The 15,520-nt window shown below is 42.2% G+C and overlaps 1 pseudogene; it reads left to right on the top strand.

Annotated features, from left to right (window-relative positions):
* Positions 1-920: 920 nt before the first annotated feature.
* On the top strand, positions 921-2,154 carry LOC105717431 (C-terminal-binding protein 2-like; annotated as a pseudogene).
* The last annotated feature ends 13,366 nt before the right edge of the window (positions 2,155-15,520 follow it).

Raw genomic sequence — 15,520 nt, 5'->3', positions numbered from 1 at the left:
TAGTCCATTCTCAGGCTGCTATGAAGAAATAAATACCCAAGACTGGGAAATTTATAAAGAAAAGAGGTTTAATTGACTCACAGTTCATCATGGCTGGGAAGGCCTCAGGAAACTTGCAATCATGGAGGAAAGGGGAGCAAACATGTTCTTCTTCACATGGTGGCCAGAGGGAAAAGTGCTGAGCTAAATACGGAAAAGCCCCTTATAAAACCCCCAGATCTCGTGAGCCCTCACTATCAGGAGGAACAGCATGGAGGGTAACTGCCCCCAAGATTAAATTACCTCCCACTGGGTCCCTCCCATGACACATGGGGACTATGGGAATTACAATTCAAGTTGAGATTTGGGTGAGGACACAGCCAAACCATATCAAAATCCTTTGTAAATTATGCCATAGAACTCTCTTGTTTCTTTTGCCACCGTACTTCATGTTAGAGTTATGTTCTTATTCTCTCTTCATAGAGCAGTTTTTGTCCTAATGCATCATCTGTGGTCACATGAAATAAAGAAGTTTTTTTTAAAGAAATGGGCTGGGTGGGCCAGCTAGGACTGGAGTGGCTGGGGTCCAGTGGAATGCCATCTCATGCCAGTGGGGTACCCAGCACCCCTCCCACCCATCTGTGGGGCCCCCAGCAGGGGAGGAGCCTCAAGACCATGCAGACACAAGGGTAGGTCTCCAGCTTGCTCCTGAGGCTCAGAGCAGGGCCAGGGACCTGGCTGTGCCAGGCCAGAGCAGCCTCTACCCACTGGCATCACGGACTATGGGCACTCCAGACCTGGGGTCATGGAGAGGTTCATTGATTGACTGCGTGATGGCGACCAAGTTGCAAGCAACGTGCACTCAGACTCCTGCAAGTTCCTGTAAGTTCTTAGAGGACTGCTTTGCCTTTTGATCTGAGAGTTGCAAAGTTCCATAAAGAATGGCCCTTGTGGATAAGCACAAAGTCAAGAGACAGTAATTGGACAGAATTTGTGAAGGTATCATGAATGGACTACTGCACTCTCGACCCTGGTGGCACTCCGAGATTGCACCATGGAGATACCTATCCTGAAGGACCTGGCCACCGTGGCCTTCTGTAACAAACAGTCCCTGCAGGAGAACCATGAGAAGGTTTTAAATGAAGCCGTGGTTGCCAAGATGGACCACCATCACCCTAACCAGGGAGGACCTGGAAAAGTTCAAGGCCCTGAGAGTGAACGTGCGGATAGACAGTGGCTATGACAACGTGGACATCAAGGCCACTGGCAAGCTCAGGATTGCTGTGTGCAACATCCCGTCCGCAGCTGCAGAAGAGACAGCCAGCTCCACCATCTGCCACATCCTCAGTCTGTACCAGAGGAACAAGTGGCTGTGCCAGGTACTGCGGGAAGGCACGTGGGTTCAGAACGTGGAGCAGATCTGCGAGGTGGCCTCAGAAGCCATCTGCATCCGTGGGGAGAGGTTGTGGGCCTCATCGGCTTCCGTCTCAAGGGGCAGGTGGTTGCAGTTCAAGCCAAGGCCTTTGCATTCAGCATCATATTATATGGCCCCTACTTGCAGGATGGGATAGAGTGGTCCCTGGGCGTTCAAAGGGTCTACACCCTGAGGACTTGCTGTATCAGAGATCAGAGTGACTGGATCTCCTTGCACTGCAATCTCAACGAACATAACCACCACCTCATCACTGACTTTACTATAAAGCAGATGAGGCAGGGAGTATTCCCTGTGAATGCAGCCCATGGTGGCCTGGTGGATGAGAAAGCCTTAGCACAGGCCCTCAAGGAGGGCAGGATCCTCACACTGCCTGGTACAGCAAGCAGAAATCGATGGAGATGAGGGAGGCGGCTGCCACCAAGATCCGCCGTGCCATCACAGGTTGCATCCCAGAAAGTTTAAGAAACTATGTGAACAAGGAATTCTTGGTCACATCAGTGCCTTGGTCAGTAGTAAATCAGCAAACAATTCATCCTGAGCTCAATGGTACCACATACAGATATCCACCAGGCATCGTGGGTGTGGCTCCAGGCAGATTCCCTGCAGCCATGGAAGGGATTGTCCCTGGAAGCATCCCAGTGACTCACAACCTCCTAACAGTGGCACATCCTTCCCAAGCGCCCTCTCCCAACCAGCCCACAAAACATGGGGACAATTGAGAGCACCCCAAGGAGCAATAGCAGAGAATGCTGAAAGGTAATCATTCAGATGCATTTGGGATCAAGAGACAGTGAAAAATAGATGAACTAAGAAAAAAAGAATCTAATGATCTCTTTTTAACTGATTCTGGACCTATGCATCATTGATGTTGCAGTGTTAAAACTGCAAGAGCTAGAAAACTGAAGATGCGTCTGCTTACAGAAGCGCTGAAAGACGAAGATGTGATTTCTTAATGACCAACTTTGGTTATTGTGTGTTAAGTTTTTCATCTGTGCATCAAATCACAAAGCATAAATAGAGCTTTTTCCTTTATCAGTCCCTTGGGCACAGCAGGTCCTGAACACCCTGCACTAGAATGTTGCATCAAGAGTTCAAATATCAAAATAAAAAATAGTAAGAGGAAATCCTCATCCTGACTCTAGTCCCTTCAGTCTACAGGGGCTGGTTACCTCTTTTTGCTAATAGGAAGATCACATTACTACAAAATGGGGAGAAAACTCTTTGCCTGTGGTGGACACCTGCACACATAGGATTGAAGACAGTACAGGCTCCTGTACAGAGAAATGTGTCTCACATCTGAACTGCATACTGAGTGGGAAAGTTGGTTGTAAAACCCTCTCATGATCCAAAAAGAAAGTATTAAGTTTCATAAGCTATTTGTACTCAAATACAGTTTCTGTTTCAGATCCTCTGGAAAGTCTTGAACTAAAAGGGTTGAAGAAGAATAATGTTGCATTTCTTTATGTCTCAGGAAACACTTTTTATAGTAACTTGTCAGCTTGTCTATGAACAAACCCACTTTTTCAGACTTTCATGAAGTCTTTTCTTCATGTGATACTTTATTCAACAACACTTCTGATGTATTAGGTGTGACTGATTTTAACAAATCCTATTAGATTTGTATCGACTAGTTACAGGTTCTATTCATAATCTGTTGTGAATCATTGCCTTTTTGATTAAAAAGGCCCATTTTGAGCTTTTGTGAGGGTACAATCCTATTTTTGTGATAAAAGAAAAACTTTAAAATTGTCCTAAACAGAAAAATAATGGCTAACAGAAGTATATTTTATTTTAGTGTGAGTTACCATTACTGTATTTGTTTATTGAATAGATGGACATTTAGTGTCCAGTGCAGTTTTCAATAAAAAGTAACTAAAATTTAAAAAAAAAAAAAAAGAAAGAAATGGTTTTGGCAGATCAAATGGTGAAGGCCACAGCAGAGTTCAATAGTCATGAAGAATATGAGGTCTATGAGGTAGGCTGGCTACTTCTAACCATCCAGGAGAGTTTTAAATAATATAATAAAAAGCTCAGTGTTCTAAATTTGTGGCTAAAAATACAGCCAGAGAACCAAGGCTTTCCTATAATTGTCCTAAAAGAATGTCTTATTATCCTAAAATAATATCTTATCTCTTAGAGCAAGTGAGTTGATGTAGCTGAAAATCAGACACAGATTCTTACCTTATTGGTTGCTGATTCACAACACAGATTGAATTCACAGCCTCACCCGATTTCATATGTGAAAGTTAGGGCAATGATTAGGAAAGACCATTCTGTAAGATTAGAATGGTGACATTTAGGGGAACTCAGTTAATTTTGAAGCCCCTTAACCCTTAACTCTGTCAAGCTCTCTCACTAGTAGAAACAATTCCTCTTATCCTACTTAACGAGGGTGGTCGTGCCACCTGGTGGAAGACTCTATGACTGTTCTCCACCCCCACTGCTTCACACATCCTCCAGATCCATGACTAGAAACACTCTCTGTGCCCAGGGAACCATTTGTAAAGTAATACCCAGGCAATGCTTACATGACAAAACATGCAAATTTGTATCTCAGTTTAAAACCTGGAGAATAGGCATAGGAATATGTTCTAATCATGCTTGGGAAGGGGAGAAGAGCATAATTTTAATTCTGGCTAAATATATCCATATGGTTGTGCTTACCAGAGATTCTGGAGCTGAAGTACACACTCAATAATCTAATACAAGTTCTATGGTTACTTTAGTAGATAAACTGAAGCCTGGATTCCATAATAGTCAAATGCGACTGAGATGCCAAAATATTCCTAGATATAATATAGAAGACATCTAAAGATTTGGGGAGCTAGATACATTGAATTGATCACATGTGACTGGCTTATCCACGCTTTAACTACAAGAATACCTCAGAGATAGGCAGTTTGTCAACCTTCACCCTCCTCTCACCCTCCACCTTCAAGTCAGCCCCAGAGTCTATTGTTCCCTTCTTTGTGCCCATGTGTACTCCACGTTTAGCTCCCACTTATAAATGAGAACATGGGGTGCTTGGTTTTCTGTTCTTCTGTTAATTTGTTTAGGATGATGGAATTAGCCTAATTCTTAGGGATCCTAGGATTTTTGGAATGGTAAATTAGCACTGGCTTCAACTTAAAGTCACCAGCTGCATTATCCCTTAACAAAAGAGTCAGCCTGTCCTTTGAAGTTCTGAAGCCAGGCATTGACTCCTTCTCTCTAGCTATGAAATCCTGATATAATTTGGATTTGTGTCCCTGACCAAATCTCATGTTAAATTGTAATCCCCAGTATGGGGCCTGGTGGGAGGTGATTGGATCATGGGGATGGTTTCTGATGGTTTAGCACCATCCCCCTCATGCTGTCTTGTGACAGAGTTCTCCTGAGCTCTGCTTGTTTAGAAGTGTGCAGCATGTCCCACTTTGCTCTCTTCCTCCTGCTCACGCCATGTAAGATGTGCCTGCTTCCTCTTTGCCTTCCGCCATGATTGTAAGTTTCCTGACAGCCATGCTTCCTGTACAGCCTGTGGAAATGTGCATCAAACTTTTCTTCACAAATTATCCAGTTTTAGGTACGTCTTTATAGCAGTGTGAGAATGGAATAATACAAGCCCCTAGATGGCATCTTCTTCCAATGGAAAGCCGCTTCATCTCTGTTGAAAATCTGCTGTTTAGTGTAGCCACTTTCATGCATGATCTTAGCTAGATCTTCTGGATAACTTGCTGCAGCTTCTAAACCATCCCCATGATCCAATCACCTTCCACCAGGCTCCTCCGCCAACACTGGGGATTATAATTCAACATGAGATTTGGGCAGGGACACATATCCAAACCATATCAGGGTTTCATAGCTAGAGAGAAGGAGTCAATGCCTGGCATCGGAGCTTCAGAGCTTCAGCAGTTTGGCACCATCACTTGCTGCCCAACCCTTCACTTTTATGTTATGAAGTCAGCTTTTTTCCTTAAACCTCATGAACCAACCACAGCTAGCTTCCAACATTTCATCTGCAACTTCCTCACCTCTCTCTGCCTTTAGACAATTGAGGAGAGTTAGAGCCTTGCTCGGGATTAGGTTTTACCTTAAGGGAATTTTGTGTCTGGTTTTATCTTCTAAGCGGACCAGTAGAACTTTCTCCATGTCAGCAATAAGGCTTTTTCACTTTCCCAACGTTTGTTAACTGGAATAGGACTTTAAATTTCCTTCAAAAATTTTTCCTTTACATTCACAACTCAGTTAACTGGCACAAAAAGCCTAGTTTTCGACCTATCTTGGCTTCAACATGCCCTCCTCACTACACTTAATCATTTCTAGCTTTTGATTGAAAGGGAGAGATACATGCAAGTGTTCTTCACTTAAACACTTAGAGGCCATTGCAGGTTTATTAATTGGCCTAATTTCAGTTGTGTTGTATCTCAGGGAATAGGGACGCCAGAGGAGAGAGAGAGAGATGGCCAGTTGATGAAGCAATCAGAACACACACAACACTTATCGAATAAGTTCATCATCTTATATGAGCACGGTTCGTGGTGCCTCAAAACAATTACAACAGTAATATGAAAACTCACTGATTGCAGATCACCATAACAGATACAACAATAAAGAAAAGTTTGAAATATTGGTATAATTACCAAAATGTGACACAGAGACATGAAGTGAGCACATGCTGTCGGAAAAATGTTGCTGATAGACTTGCTCAACACAGGGTTGACACAAACATTCCATTCGTAAAAGCACAATGTCCGCCAAGTGTAATAAAGCAAAGCACAATAAAACATGTTATAGCAGTATATTCCCTGGGAGAGACCAGAGGACTCTCCCTCTATCTAGACAGAGACAAATACTTTGATGAGGAGAGTACCAGCCTCCTTCAAAGGTGCTACAGTTGCAGCATAGCATATACACTGGGGATGATGAGGGAGATACTACCATTGCATGTGTTCCTGAAGTTTAATGGGGGTAATGAGATCCGAGCATTGACTATATAGTAATACACAGGGACCACAAGTGAAGGGGACATTTAAGGCAACAGGGCCAGAGTAGTAGTCGGAATAGACTGACACACAGAGACCTCTGCTGGTGGCTAATGGATACCAACAACTACAATATACAGGGCATTGCATTAAGGTCCTATTAGATCGTAGAATCGGGGGTCATAACTTTTCACTAAATTCCCATACTAAAGTCAGATGTCTAGAAATACTGTGTACTCTGTAGCATATGACATTGCAAGTTTACATTGTAAATCTTCCTCCCAATTTTCCCCCAAGGGAATTGTGGTCATTTAGTAGAGTGACTTTGCACTGAGAAAAGAGAAATATCACACTTTTCAGGGCTTATTACTTGCTTTTAGCTAATGCTAGTCCCTGGTCATGGGTTGAGTGGAAATTCATGGGAGTAAGGAGATAAATGGCATTTAGGCCCAAACCATTTCATAGTGGGCCAGATAGATTCATACCCATCTGTGGTTATCTCTCTAGGTCCTGAATGTATAGGTGGAATATATATGTAACTCAGCAATAGGTAGGTTCTCCATATTGACTTCCTGACCTATTGATTAAAGGCTGTCAAGATAAGAAGGACCAAGTGAAAACTCCTAGTGAATCTTCTTCCTAATAAAGCAGTAAATCAGAACCAATGTCACATTTCTAGGAGAATTACAGAGATTAGTGCCACCACAGAAGACTTGAAAAATGCAAGGTTGGTGACCCACCAGTTGGCTGAAAAATCAGCTAGTACAGGCTCATGATGATTTTTATCATTGTTATCACTTATTCATGAGAATAGTTATCATGAGATTTTGAACATTGCCTCACAACTTCATCTTTAGTGATGTCATGTTGGTAGTTTGACATCAGTCATGGTGGGAGTATTTACACCATGGCAATTGGCAAACAGTATACATCAGGGTATATATATTTTTAATTTTCTAAGAGCCAGTTTACCAGAAAATCCCTAGTAATATCTATGGTATTCTCATTTAACTTACCTCTTTGGCTTGTGCAGATGTATCTTGAACCTAGAGAGTGATGGAAGATTGTATAAGAACAATTTGATTGTAATTTCAGTTGTAGCTGCTATTCAAGATCTGGTGTATTTACTATCCATATCAACACCACTTCTGGCACCTACTGTGAATGAATGGATGAACACATGCTTGCATGGAAGGGAGGGTGTTTGTATCAAGGGATAGTTATATTAGGTAGGAGCAACAACTGGGTGTTGTTGCTGTATTAGAATTTAAGTATGGAAATAAAACTGTGCATTCCTATACTGCAGAGATTTAAAAAATCTAAAAACTTCCCAGAGTCCTTTGCAGATAGAGTTTAAATTGTTACTCAGGTCTGCCAATGAGAAACACCTGGAAAGACTTGACTTTAAAACCCTCCCTCTGTATCCAAAAGTTGCAGGCACACCTTCCTGATTCCCAAATCACAGCTAATGAGAATGCTTCCAGATTCAACAGTTGCAGTAGTGGCTTCCAGACTCCTCAGTGTCTTGACTGTGGTAGAGGCAGCAACTCCTCTGGGAGGTCAGGGATGAGATGTCCTAGACTCATTCCTAGAGTCTCAGTTTAGAGTTTGGCCTTCTGGCCCTTTCAATGATTTTGTGAGCACCTGATTCACTGTATTAAATCCTCTTCTGCCTATAATAGCTAGAATGGACTCTTATTTGCAACTGAACTCTAATATACTTTCAAGTTTTTTTCCTCCCCATCAATTTTCTTCTCTTTTATCCAAACATTTCTCTTCTTACTTTCCAGAGATGAACTCACCACTTACATTTAGTAGGAAAAAAACATAGACGAGATTATTTAGAAACTTCTCAACTTTTTGCCTATCCATGTAAGGTCTCTGGACTCACCCCTACCTCCTCTCATCTGTCTTTCCTACAAGAGTAACCCATCCTACAAAAGAAACCTATCCATCTCTTCTGTGGAGCCCATCTTTTTCCATTTCCACGATCTTCCCCTTTTCCCCTGTTTCTTGAACTTCTCACTCTTGTTATTCTGTTCATTCATTATAGAACACCACCAAGTCTTTCACATGAAAAACAAAAACAAAAGCCAAAAAAACCCAAAAACTCTAAATTTTTTGTTTCCCTCTAGCTAGGGTCACTGACAAGTTTTCTATGAGAATCATCTGTACTATTCATCTCCACTTCTTCCCTTTCCATTCACTCCTCTGTCCATACAATTTAACCTTTGTTGCCCTCCTTCCAGACCTCACTGAAGTACCAATGACCACTTTATGGCCAAATCCAAAAGATTCTTTTTTTTTAAGACAGAGTCTCACTCTGTCACCAGGCTGAAGTGCAGTGGCACGATCTTGGCTCACTGCAACCTCCGCCTTCCAGGTTCAAGCAATTCTCCTGCCTCAGCTTCCCAAATAGCTGGGACTACAGGCGCATGCCACCATGCCCAGCTAATTCTTTTGTATTTTTAGTGAAGACGGGGTATCATGGAGTTGGCCATGATGGTCTTGATGTCTTGACCTCGTGATCTGCCTGCCTAGGCCTCCCAAAGTGCTGGGATTACAGGTGTGAGCCATCACGCCCAGCCAAAAGATTCTTTTTGTCTCTTTCCTTACCTGATCTCTTAGGGGCATTGGACAGCGTTGCTTCTCTCCTCAATAACCATCATGACAACACATTCCCAGGCCATTCTCCAGAAGCACTGGTTAATCTCTGTCCAACGCATAGCCTATGGGCTTCATGCAGCCCAGGATGGCTTTGAATGCATCCCAACACATTTCTTAAAATGTTATGAGATTTTGAGGGGTTTTTGGTTTTTTTTTTAAGTCATCAGCTATCATTAGTGTTGTGTGTTTTATGTGTGAACTGAGACAATTATTCTTCTTCCAATATGCTCCAGGAAGCCAAAAGATGGGATATCCCAGCTCTATATCTTTTGGAGTCTCCTTATCCCACCTGTTTTCCTTAAGGAATGCACTTATCTTCAAGGCTTTGTTCCTGAGCCCTACATGGTTCTTCCACTCTAATGCTTCACCCTAGGTAACGTCATCCAAGTCCATGACTTCAGCTACTGACAACACCCAGATATACATCTTGAACCAAATCTCTGCCCTGACTTCAAGATTGTATATCTAACAGCTTTCTACTTTAAGCCCAGTAACTTTTGACATGTATTTCTACCTAGATCTCCCACAGGCATCTCAATCTCAACATGTCCATATCAGAATTCCTCTTCCCCCAATATCTACTCTTTTTCCTTAAATACTTTTCTTGCGAATGGCACCACTGTCCACACAGACCCTCAAACCAGATAGCCAGGAATCATCCTGTTTCCCATTTCCTTGTCCTTCATAACTATACTATTACTAACAGATGTCAGTTCTATCACAAATACTCTGCCATAGTTTCTCTACTCTCTATCTGACTGTCCTGGTCCAGGCCTCTGTTCTCTCTCTGTCTCTCTGTCTCTCTGTCTCTCTCTGCACTCTGCTTCTGCCCACTCACTAGCTTCTCTGACTCCCTTCACAACCCCCTCAATACATTCTCCACACAGAAGTCAAATCTGATCACGTCACTCCCTTCCTTAAATCCCACAACCTAGATGATTTCCATCCCCCACCTCCTCCCCCACAACACACACAAACCCTACCCCACACACATCTGGCAAGGCTTCCAGGATAAAGTTCACATTCCGAGTCCTAAACACAAGGTGCTTCATCATCTGGCTTCGCCCACTCCAACGATTTTCCTCCACATGGAACTCTCTTCCACTTCTTCGCCTGGGTCACTCCTTTGTCATCCTAGGGACTCAGTTTTTCCCCCAGATGGTTTTTATTATCAGTTTACCAGATTCTGATTCAGATACTTTGTTAAGCTATGATAATGAAGAAAGCAAAGTCATCTGATCACCCTTTCTTTGTGCCACCACTGTTTTGTATACTTAAACTTAGCTCTAAAATTACATTAAGCTTTCATATATTACTGTGTCATACAGGTAGAAAGACTTATCATAGCGCCTGTTAACCTGTATTACAGGCTTTTGCATATCACTGTTCTACCACAAGTCCAGTGTTCTTTCAGGGCTCAAACCACACTTAGAGTGTGTCTGGTACAGAATAGGCACCTGGTGCTCGTTTGACAGAGGCACAGGTTAAGTCCTACTTGGACTTCATTTGCTAGCTGTTATAGGATGAATTGTGCCTCCTAAAAACAGGTAAGTTCAAGTTCTAATCCCCCAGGACCTCACTCAGAATGTGACCGTATTTGGAAATAGGATTTCTACAGAGGTAATCAAGTTAAAGTGAAGTCATTAGGATGGGCCCGAATCCAATATATTAGTGTTCTTACTTTTTAAAAAAGGAAAATTTGGACACAGAGACAGACATGCATAGAGAGGAGACAACAGGGAGACACAGCAAGAAGGCAAGAAGGCGAGAAGGCAGCCATCTACACACCAAGGAGAGACGCATTCAACAGACCCTGCTATGCTAGCTCTCAGAAAGAGCCAGCCTGTTTTCAGACGTGTAGGTTCCAGAACTGTGAGTCAATAAGTGTATGTTGTTTCCCACCTAGTTTATGGCACGTTGTTATGGCAGCCCTAGCAAACTCATGCAGTAATGATTCCTGTGCCTGGAAGTCATTTTGCTTCTTTGAATCACTAGCCAGAAGGTAGTAACTTCTATTTTCTTTCTGAAGTCTGTGAGCTTTGCTTTTCTAGCATATCTGATTCTCTCCCTGCTTCTGTCTCTTTCTCTACTTCTCTCTCACACACACACACCCTCCCCCACATGCACACGTGCACACATGCACAAGCTCACAAGTCCCTTTCTCCCTAAGACTTCCCCTTTTCCTCCAGACACTTCCACTTCACCAGTTTCTTCCTTGTTCATCAGAGTTGGGTCTCAAGCAACAAGTCCCCTCACTGCTTTTTCATCTTTCTGAAAAAGCATATCGGGCCAAGAATGAAATCCACTACAATGTTTATGACAGAACAGAGCACCTAATGGCTGCGCCCACGAGCCCAGCTGGCCTCTTGCCCTTCAGTTACATTCAGGATTTCCTGAAAAGGACAGCAGCACAACACTGGGAGCCAGGCCAAAGGTCGGGACCTCCCAGAGCAACATCCCTTGTTTCTCTTTTCTTCCCCACCAGTACACCCCATGGTACCTCCACCAGCTTTCAGTACATTAAATCATGCTACTTTCCTGCTCAAAACTCAGCAATGCCTCCCTATTGCACTTAAAACTAAATTTCAACTTGTAGAAGCCTCTCCAGATTCACTGGATGCCTGTAAGACCCTCCCAGCCTCAGAATTTGGATGTGATCATCCCTCCACTTACAAGACCTTTGCTCCACCTCCCTTGCCCTCTGCCTAGCTAAGCTCAACTGTTAGTTTCTTAAAGCAGCTTCCTCTGATATTTTTATTAGCCTCTTATTAGATGCTCTCAAAGAAACTTGTTATCTCACCAAGGATTTGTCAGTTTCTACCTATATATTTATATTGGTGATCATGTGATTAATGTCTTTCTCTCTTACCAGAATGAAAATATAATAAGGGTTGGACCCTTTTTCATTCTGCCCCCCAGTGACTCCCTAGTCCCTACTGTAGTGTGCATGGCATACAGGAGAGACAATATTTCTTTAAGTAAATGAATGAACTGAGTTCTACTCTTTGACCCACTGCAATGACATCAGTTTATTTGCATGAAGGGAATTCTTACCACCATGGAATTCTTGTCAAAAGTCTCATCCAACCAAGTCTTGGTGATGACTTTGCACTCCTACCAGCCTCATGTTGCAATTTCAACTTTATATCATTTATTAGATTATCGTATTGGTCAGGGTCCAGGGGGAAGCAGATGGCACTCTTAGACGGGGTAATTGAGGAGAGTTTAATAAAGGAACTGGTTAAGTTGTGTGGTCAGGGGTAAGAGAAATCAGCAAGGGATGGAGCTAGCAACAGTGGAATGTTGCTACTATGCCAAGACCCGATGGTGGAAAAGGAAGGGTAGATACCAGACTGAGAAGAGTTGCCACAGCAGAGCCCAACATGACAGGAGCTGTGGTCTCTGAAGAGGAATGCAGTCAGCATAAGGAGACCCAGCTGGGAGGGAGTCAGAAAATAGATATCCTGATTTCACTGTCTTCCCACTTTCCAGTCTCCTGCTGGTTGACTCTGATTGGTTGAACCCCATCAAAGCCAGAAGGCCTGAGAGCCCCTCTGAGGGATCCATAAAGATCAGCCTCCAGGGCCTGGGCCAGACTAGTGAGTAGATGGACCGAAGACCTAGAGGAGAAAGTAAAGGTCCCAGCCCCACACTAAGACCATAGAAATACCGTTATTAATTGGGAACTGTGCTGCTTCTATTTTTCAGGGATGCCAGGCTTGTTTTCAATAATATCCAATTTTCATGAAAGATCCTTTCTGCTTTCTCTCAAATTTCAGTTTTTAATTATATTGACCAGGTGAAAGATTTTCCTGCCAAGCACCATCGCCATGTTCCCCTTCAGATGTATACTTTTTAAAAAGATGTATTACTATTATTATTTTTATTTTGTGGGTACATAGTAGGTGTATTTATTTATGGGGTACATGAGATGTTTTGATACAGGCATGCAATGTGAAATAAGCACATCGTGGAGAGTGGGATATCCATCTGTCCCCTCAAACATTTATCCTTTGAGTTATAAACAATTCAATTACATTCTTTGCATTATTTCAAAATATATAATTAAGTTATTATTGACTACAGTCATCCTATTGTGCCATCAAATAGTAGATCGTATTCATTCTTTCTAGTTTTTTGGTAGCCATGAACTATCCCCACCTCCTCCTCAAGATGTACTCTTTTCCTGGTAGAAAGTTCATTTGTATGGCCAGGCACAGTGGCTCACACCTGTAATCCTAGCACTTTGGGAGGCCAAGGCAGGCAAATCACAAGGTCAAGAGATCGAGACCATCCTGGCCAACATGGTGAAACCCCATCTCTACTAAAAAAAATACAAAAAAGGAGATCCAAGATGGCTGACCAGAAGCAGCTCGGGATTGTAGCTCCCAGTGAAAGTGCAGAGAACAAGAGGACGCCACACTTTCAGACGAATTTTTGTTGCTCATGGACCAGGAGATTCCCAGCGGAGGAGCCCCACGGGTCACCAGCGTGACTCTTGTGGCCGGCGCGGCAGTTCTTGGTGCAGAGTGAGCGGGACTGGGTCCCCTTTTGGCCGATTCCCGGGCAGAAAAGCACCATCAATCTTAACACCGCTGCTTTGGCTGGCACAGTGGATTGCTCAGATTTCAGCACTGGGAATCAACAAGTTGGACGTCCACTCAGAAACCTAATTTGAAAGGCGGAAATCACAAAGATGACAGATGGATAAATTTACAATAATGGGAAGAAACCAGCGTAAAAAGGCTGAGAATACCCAAAATCAGAATGCCTTTCCCTCTACAGGGGATCACAGTTCCTCATTAGCAACGGAACAAGCCCTGATGGAGAACGAGTGTGTTCCATTAACAGAAGTAGGCTTCAGAAGGTGGATGATAAGAAACTTCTGTGAATTAAAAGAACTTGTTCTAACCCAATGCAAAGAAACTAAGAACTTTGAAAAAAGGTTTGATGAAATGCTAACGAGAATAGACAATTTGGAGAGGAATATAGGTGAATTAACAGATCTGAAAAACACAACATGAGAACTTCGCGAAGTATGCACAAGTTTTAACGTCGAATTGATCAAGCAGAAGAAAGGATATCAGAGTTCGAAGACCAATTTAATGAAATAAAACGAGAAGTCAAGATTAGAGAAAAAAGGATAAAAAAGAATGAGCAAAGTCTCCAAGAAATATGGGACTATGTGAAAAGACCTAATCTATGTTTGATAGGTGTACCTGAATGTGAAGAAGAGAATGAATCCAAGTTGGAAAATACTGTTCAGGAGATTTTTCAGGAAAACTTTCCCAACCTAGTAAGACAGGACAATATTCAACTCCAGGTAATACAGAGAACACCACAAAGATATTCCTCAAGAAGACCAACCCCAAGACACATAATCATCAGATTTATTAGGGTTGAAATGAAGGAGAAAATACTAAGAGCAGCCAGAGAGAAAGGTCAGGTTACCCACAAAGGGAAGCCTATCAGACTTAAAGCAGATCTCTCAGCAGAAACCCTACAAGCCAGAAAAGAGTGGGGGCCAATATTCAACATCCTTAAAGAAAAGAACTTTCAACCCAGAATTTCATATCCAGCCAAACTGAGCTTCAAAAGTGAAGGAAAAATAAAATCTTTTGCAAACAAGCAAGTACTTAGAGATTTCACCATCACGAGGCCTGCTTTGCAGAAGCTTCTGAAAGAAGTACTATACATATAAAGGAGCAATCAGTATCAGCCTTTCCAAAAATATATCCAACTAGCATCAAATGGCAGTATTAAACTCATATATATTATTAACTGGATAAAAAGCCAAAACCCATCGGTACTCTGTATCCAGACCCATCTCACATGCAACGATACACAAAGACTCAAAACAAAGGGATAGAGGAAGATTTACCAACCAAATGGAGAGCAAACATAAATAAATAAATAAAAAGCAGGAGTTGTAATTCTTACCTCTGATAAAATAGACTTTAAAGCAACAAAGATCAAAAGAGGCAAAGAAGGACATTACATAATGGTAAAAGGATTAATGCAACAAGAAGAGTTAACGATCCTATATATACACGTACCCAATACAGGAGCACCCAGATACATAAGACAAGTTCTTAACGACTTATAAAGAGACTTAGCCTCCCACACAATAATAGTGGGAGACTGTAACATCACATTGTCAATATTAGACTGATCAAAGAGATAGAATATTAACAAGGATATCCAGGACTTGAACTCAGACCCGGAACAAGTAAACTTAATAAACATTTATAGAACTCTCCACTTCAAATACACAAAACATACATTCTTATCAGTACCATATTACACACCTATTCCAAAAGTGACTACATAATTGGAAGTAAATCACTCCTCAATAATTGCATAGCATTTCATAGGTTTAAATGAAATATTGGTTGGCTGCTTATTATTTTCTTCCCTTATTCCTTCCTGTCTCCATTGTTAAGCACAATTATTGGCATAAAAGAGGTTTTCAATTCCC

Source organism: Aotus nancymaae, unplaced genomic scaffold (genome assembly GCF_030222135.1).
Source record: "Aotus nancymaae isolate 86718 unplaced genomic scaffold, 86718_ANA_hifiasm-v0.15.2.pri h1tg000059l, whole genome shotgun sequence".
Taxonomy (NCBI): Eukaryota; Metazoa; Chordata; class Mammalia; order Primates; family Aotidae; genus Aotus; species Aotus nancymaae.
The sequence above is the reverse complement of the archived record's forward strand: the minus strand, read 5'-3'. Positions and strand labels throughout refer to the sequence as shown.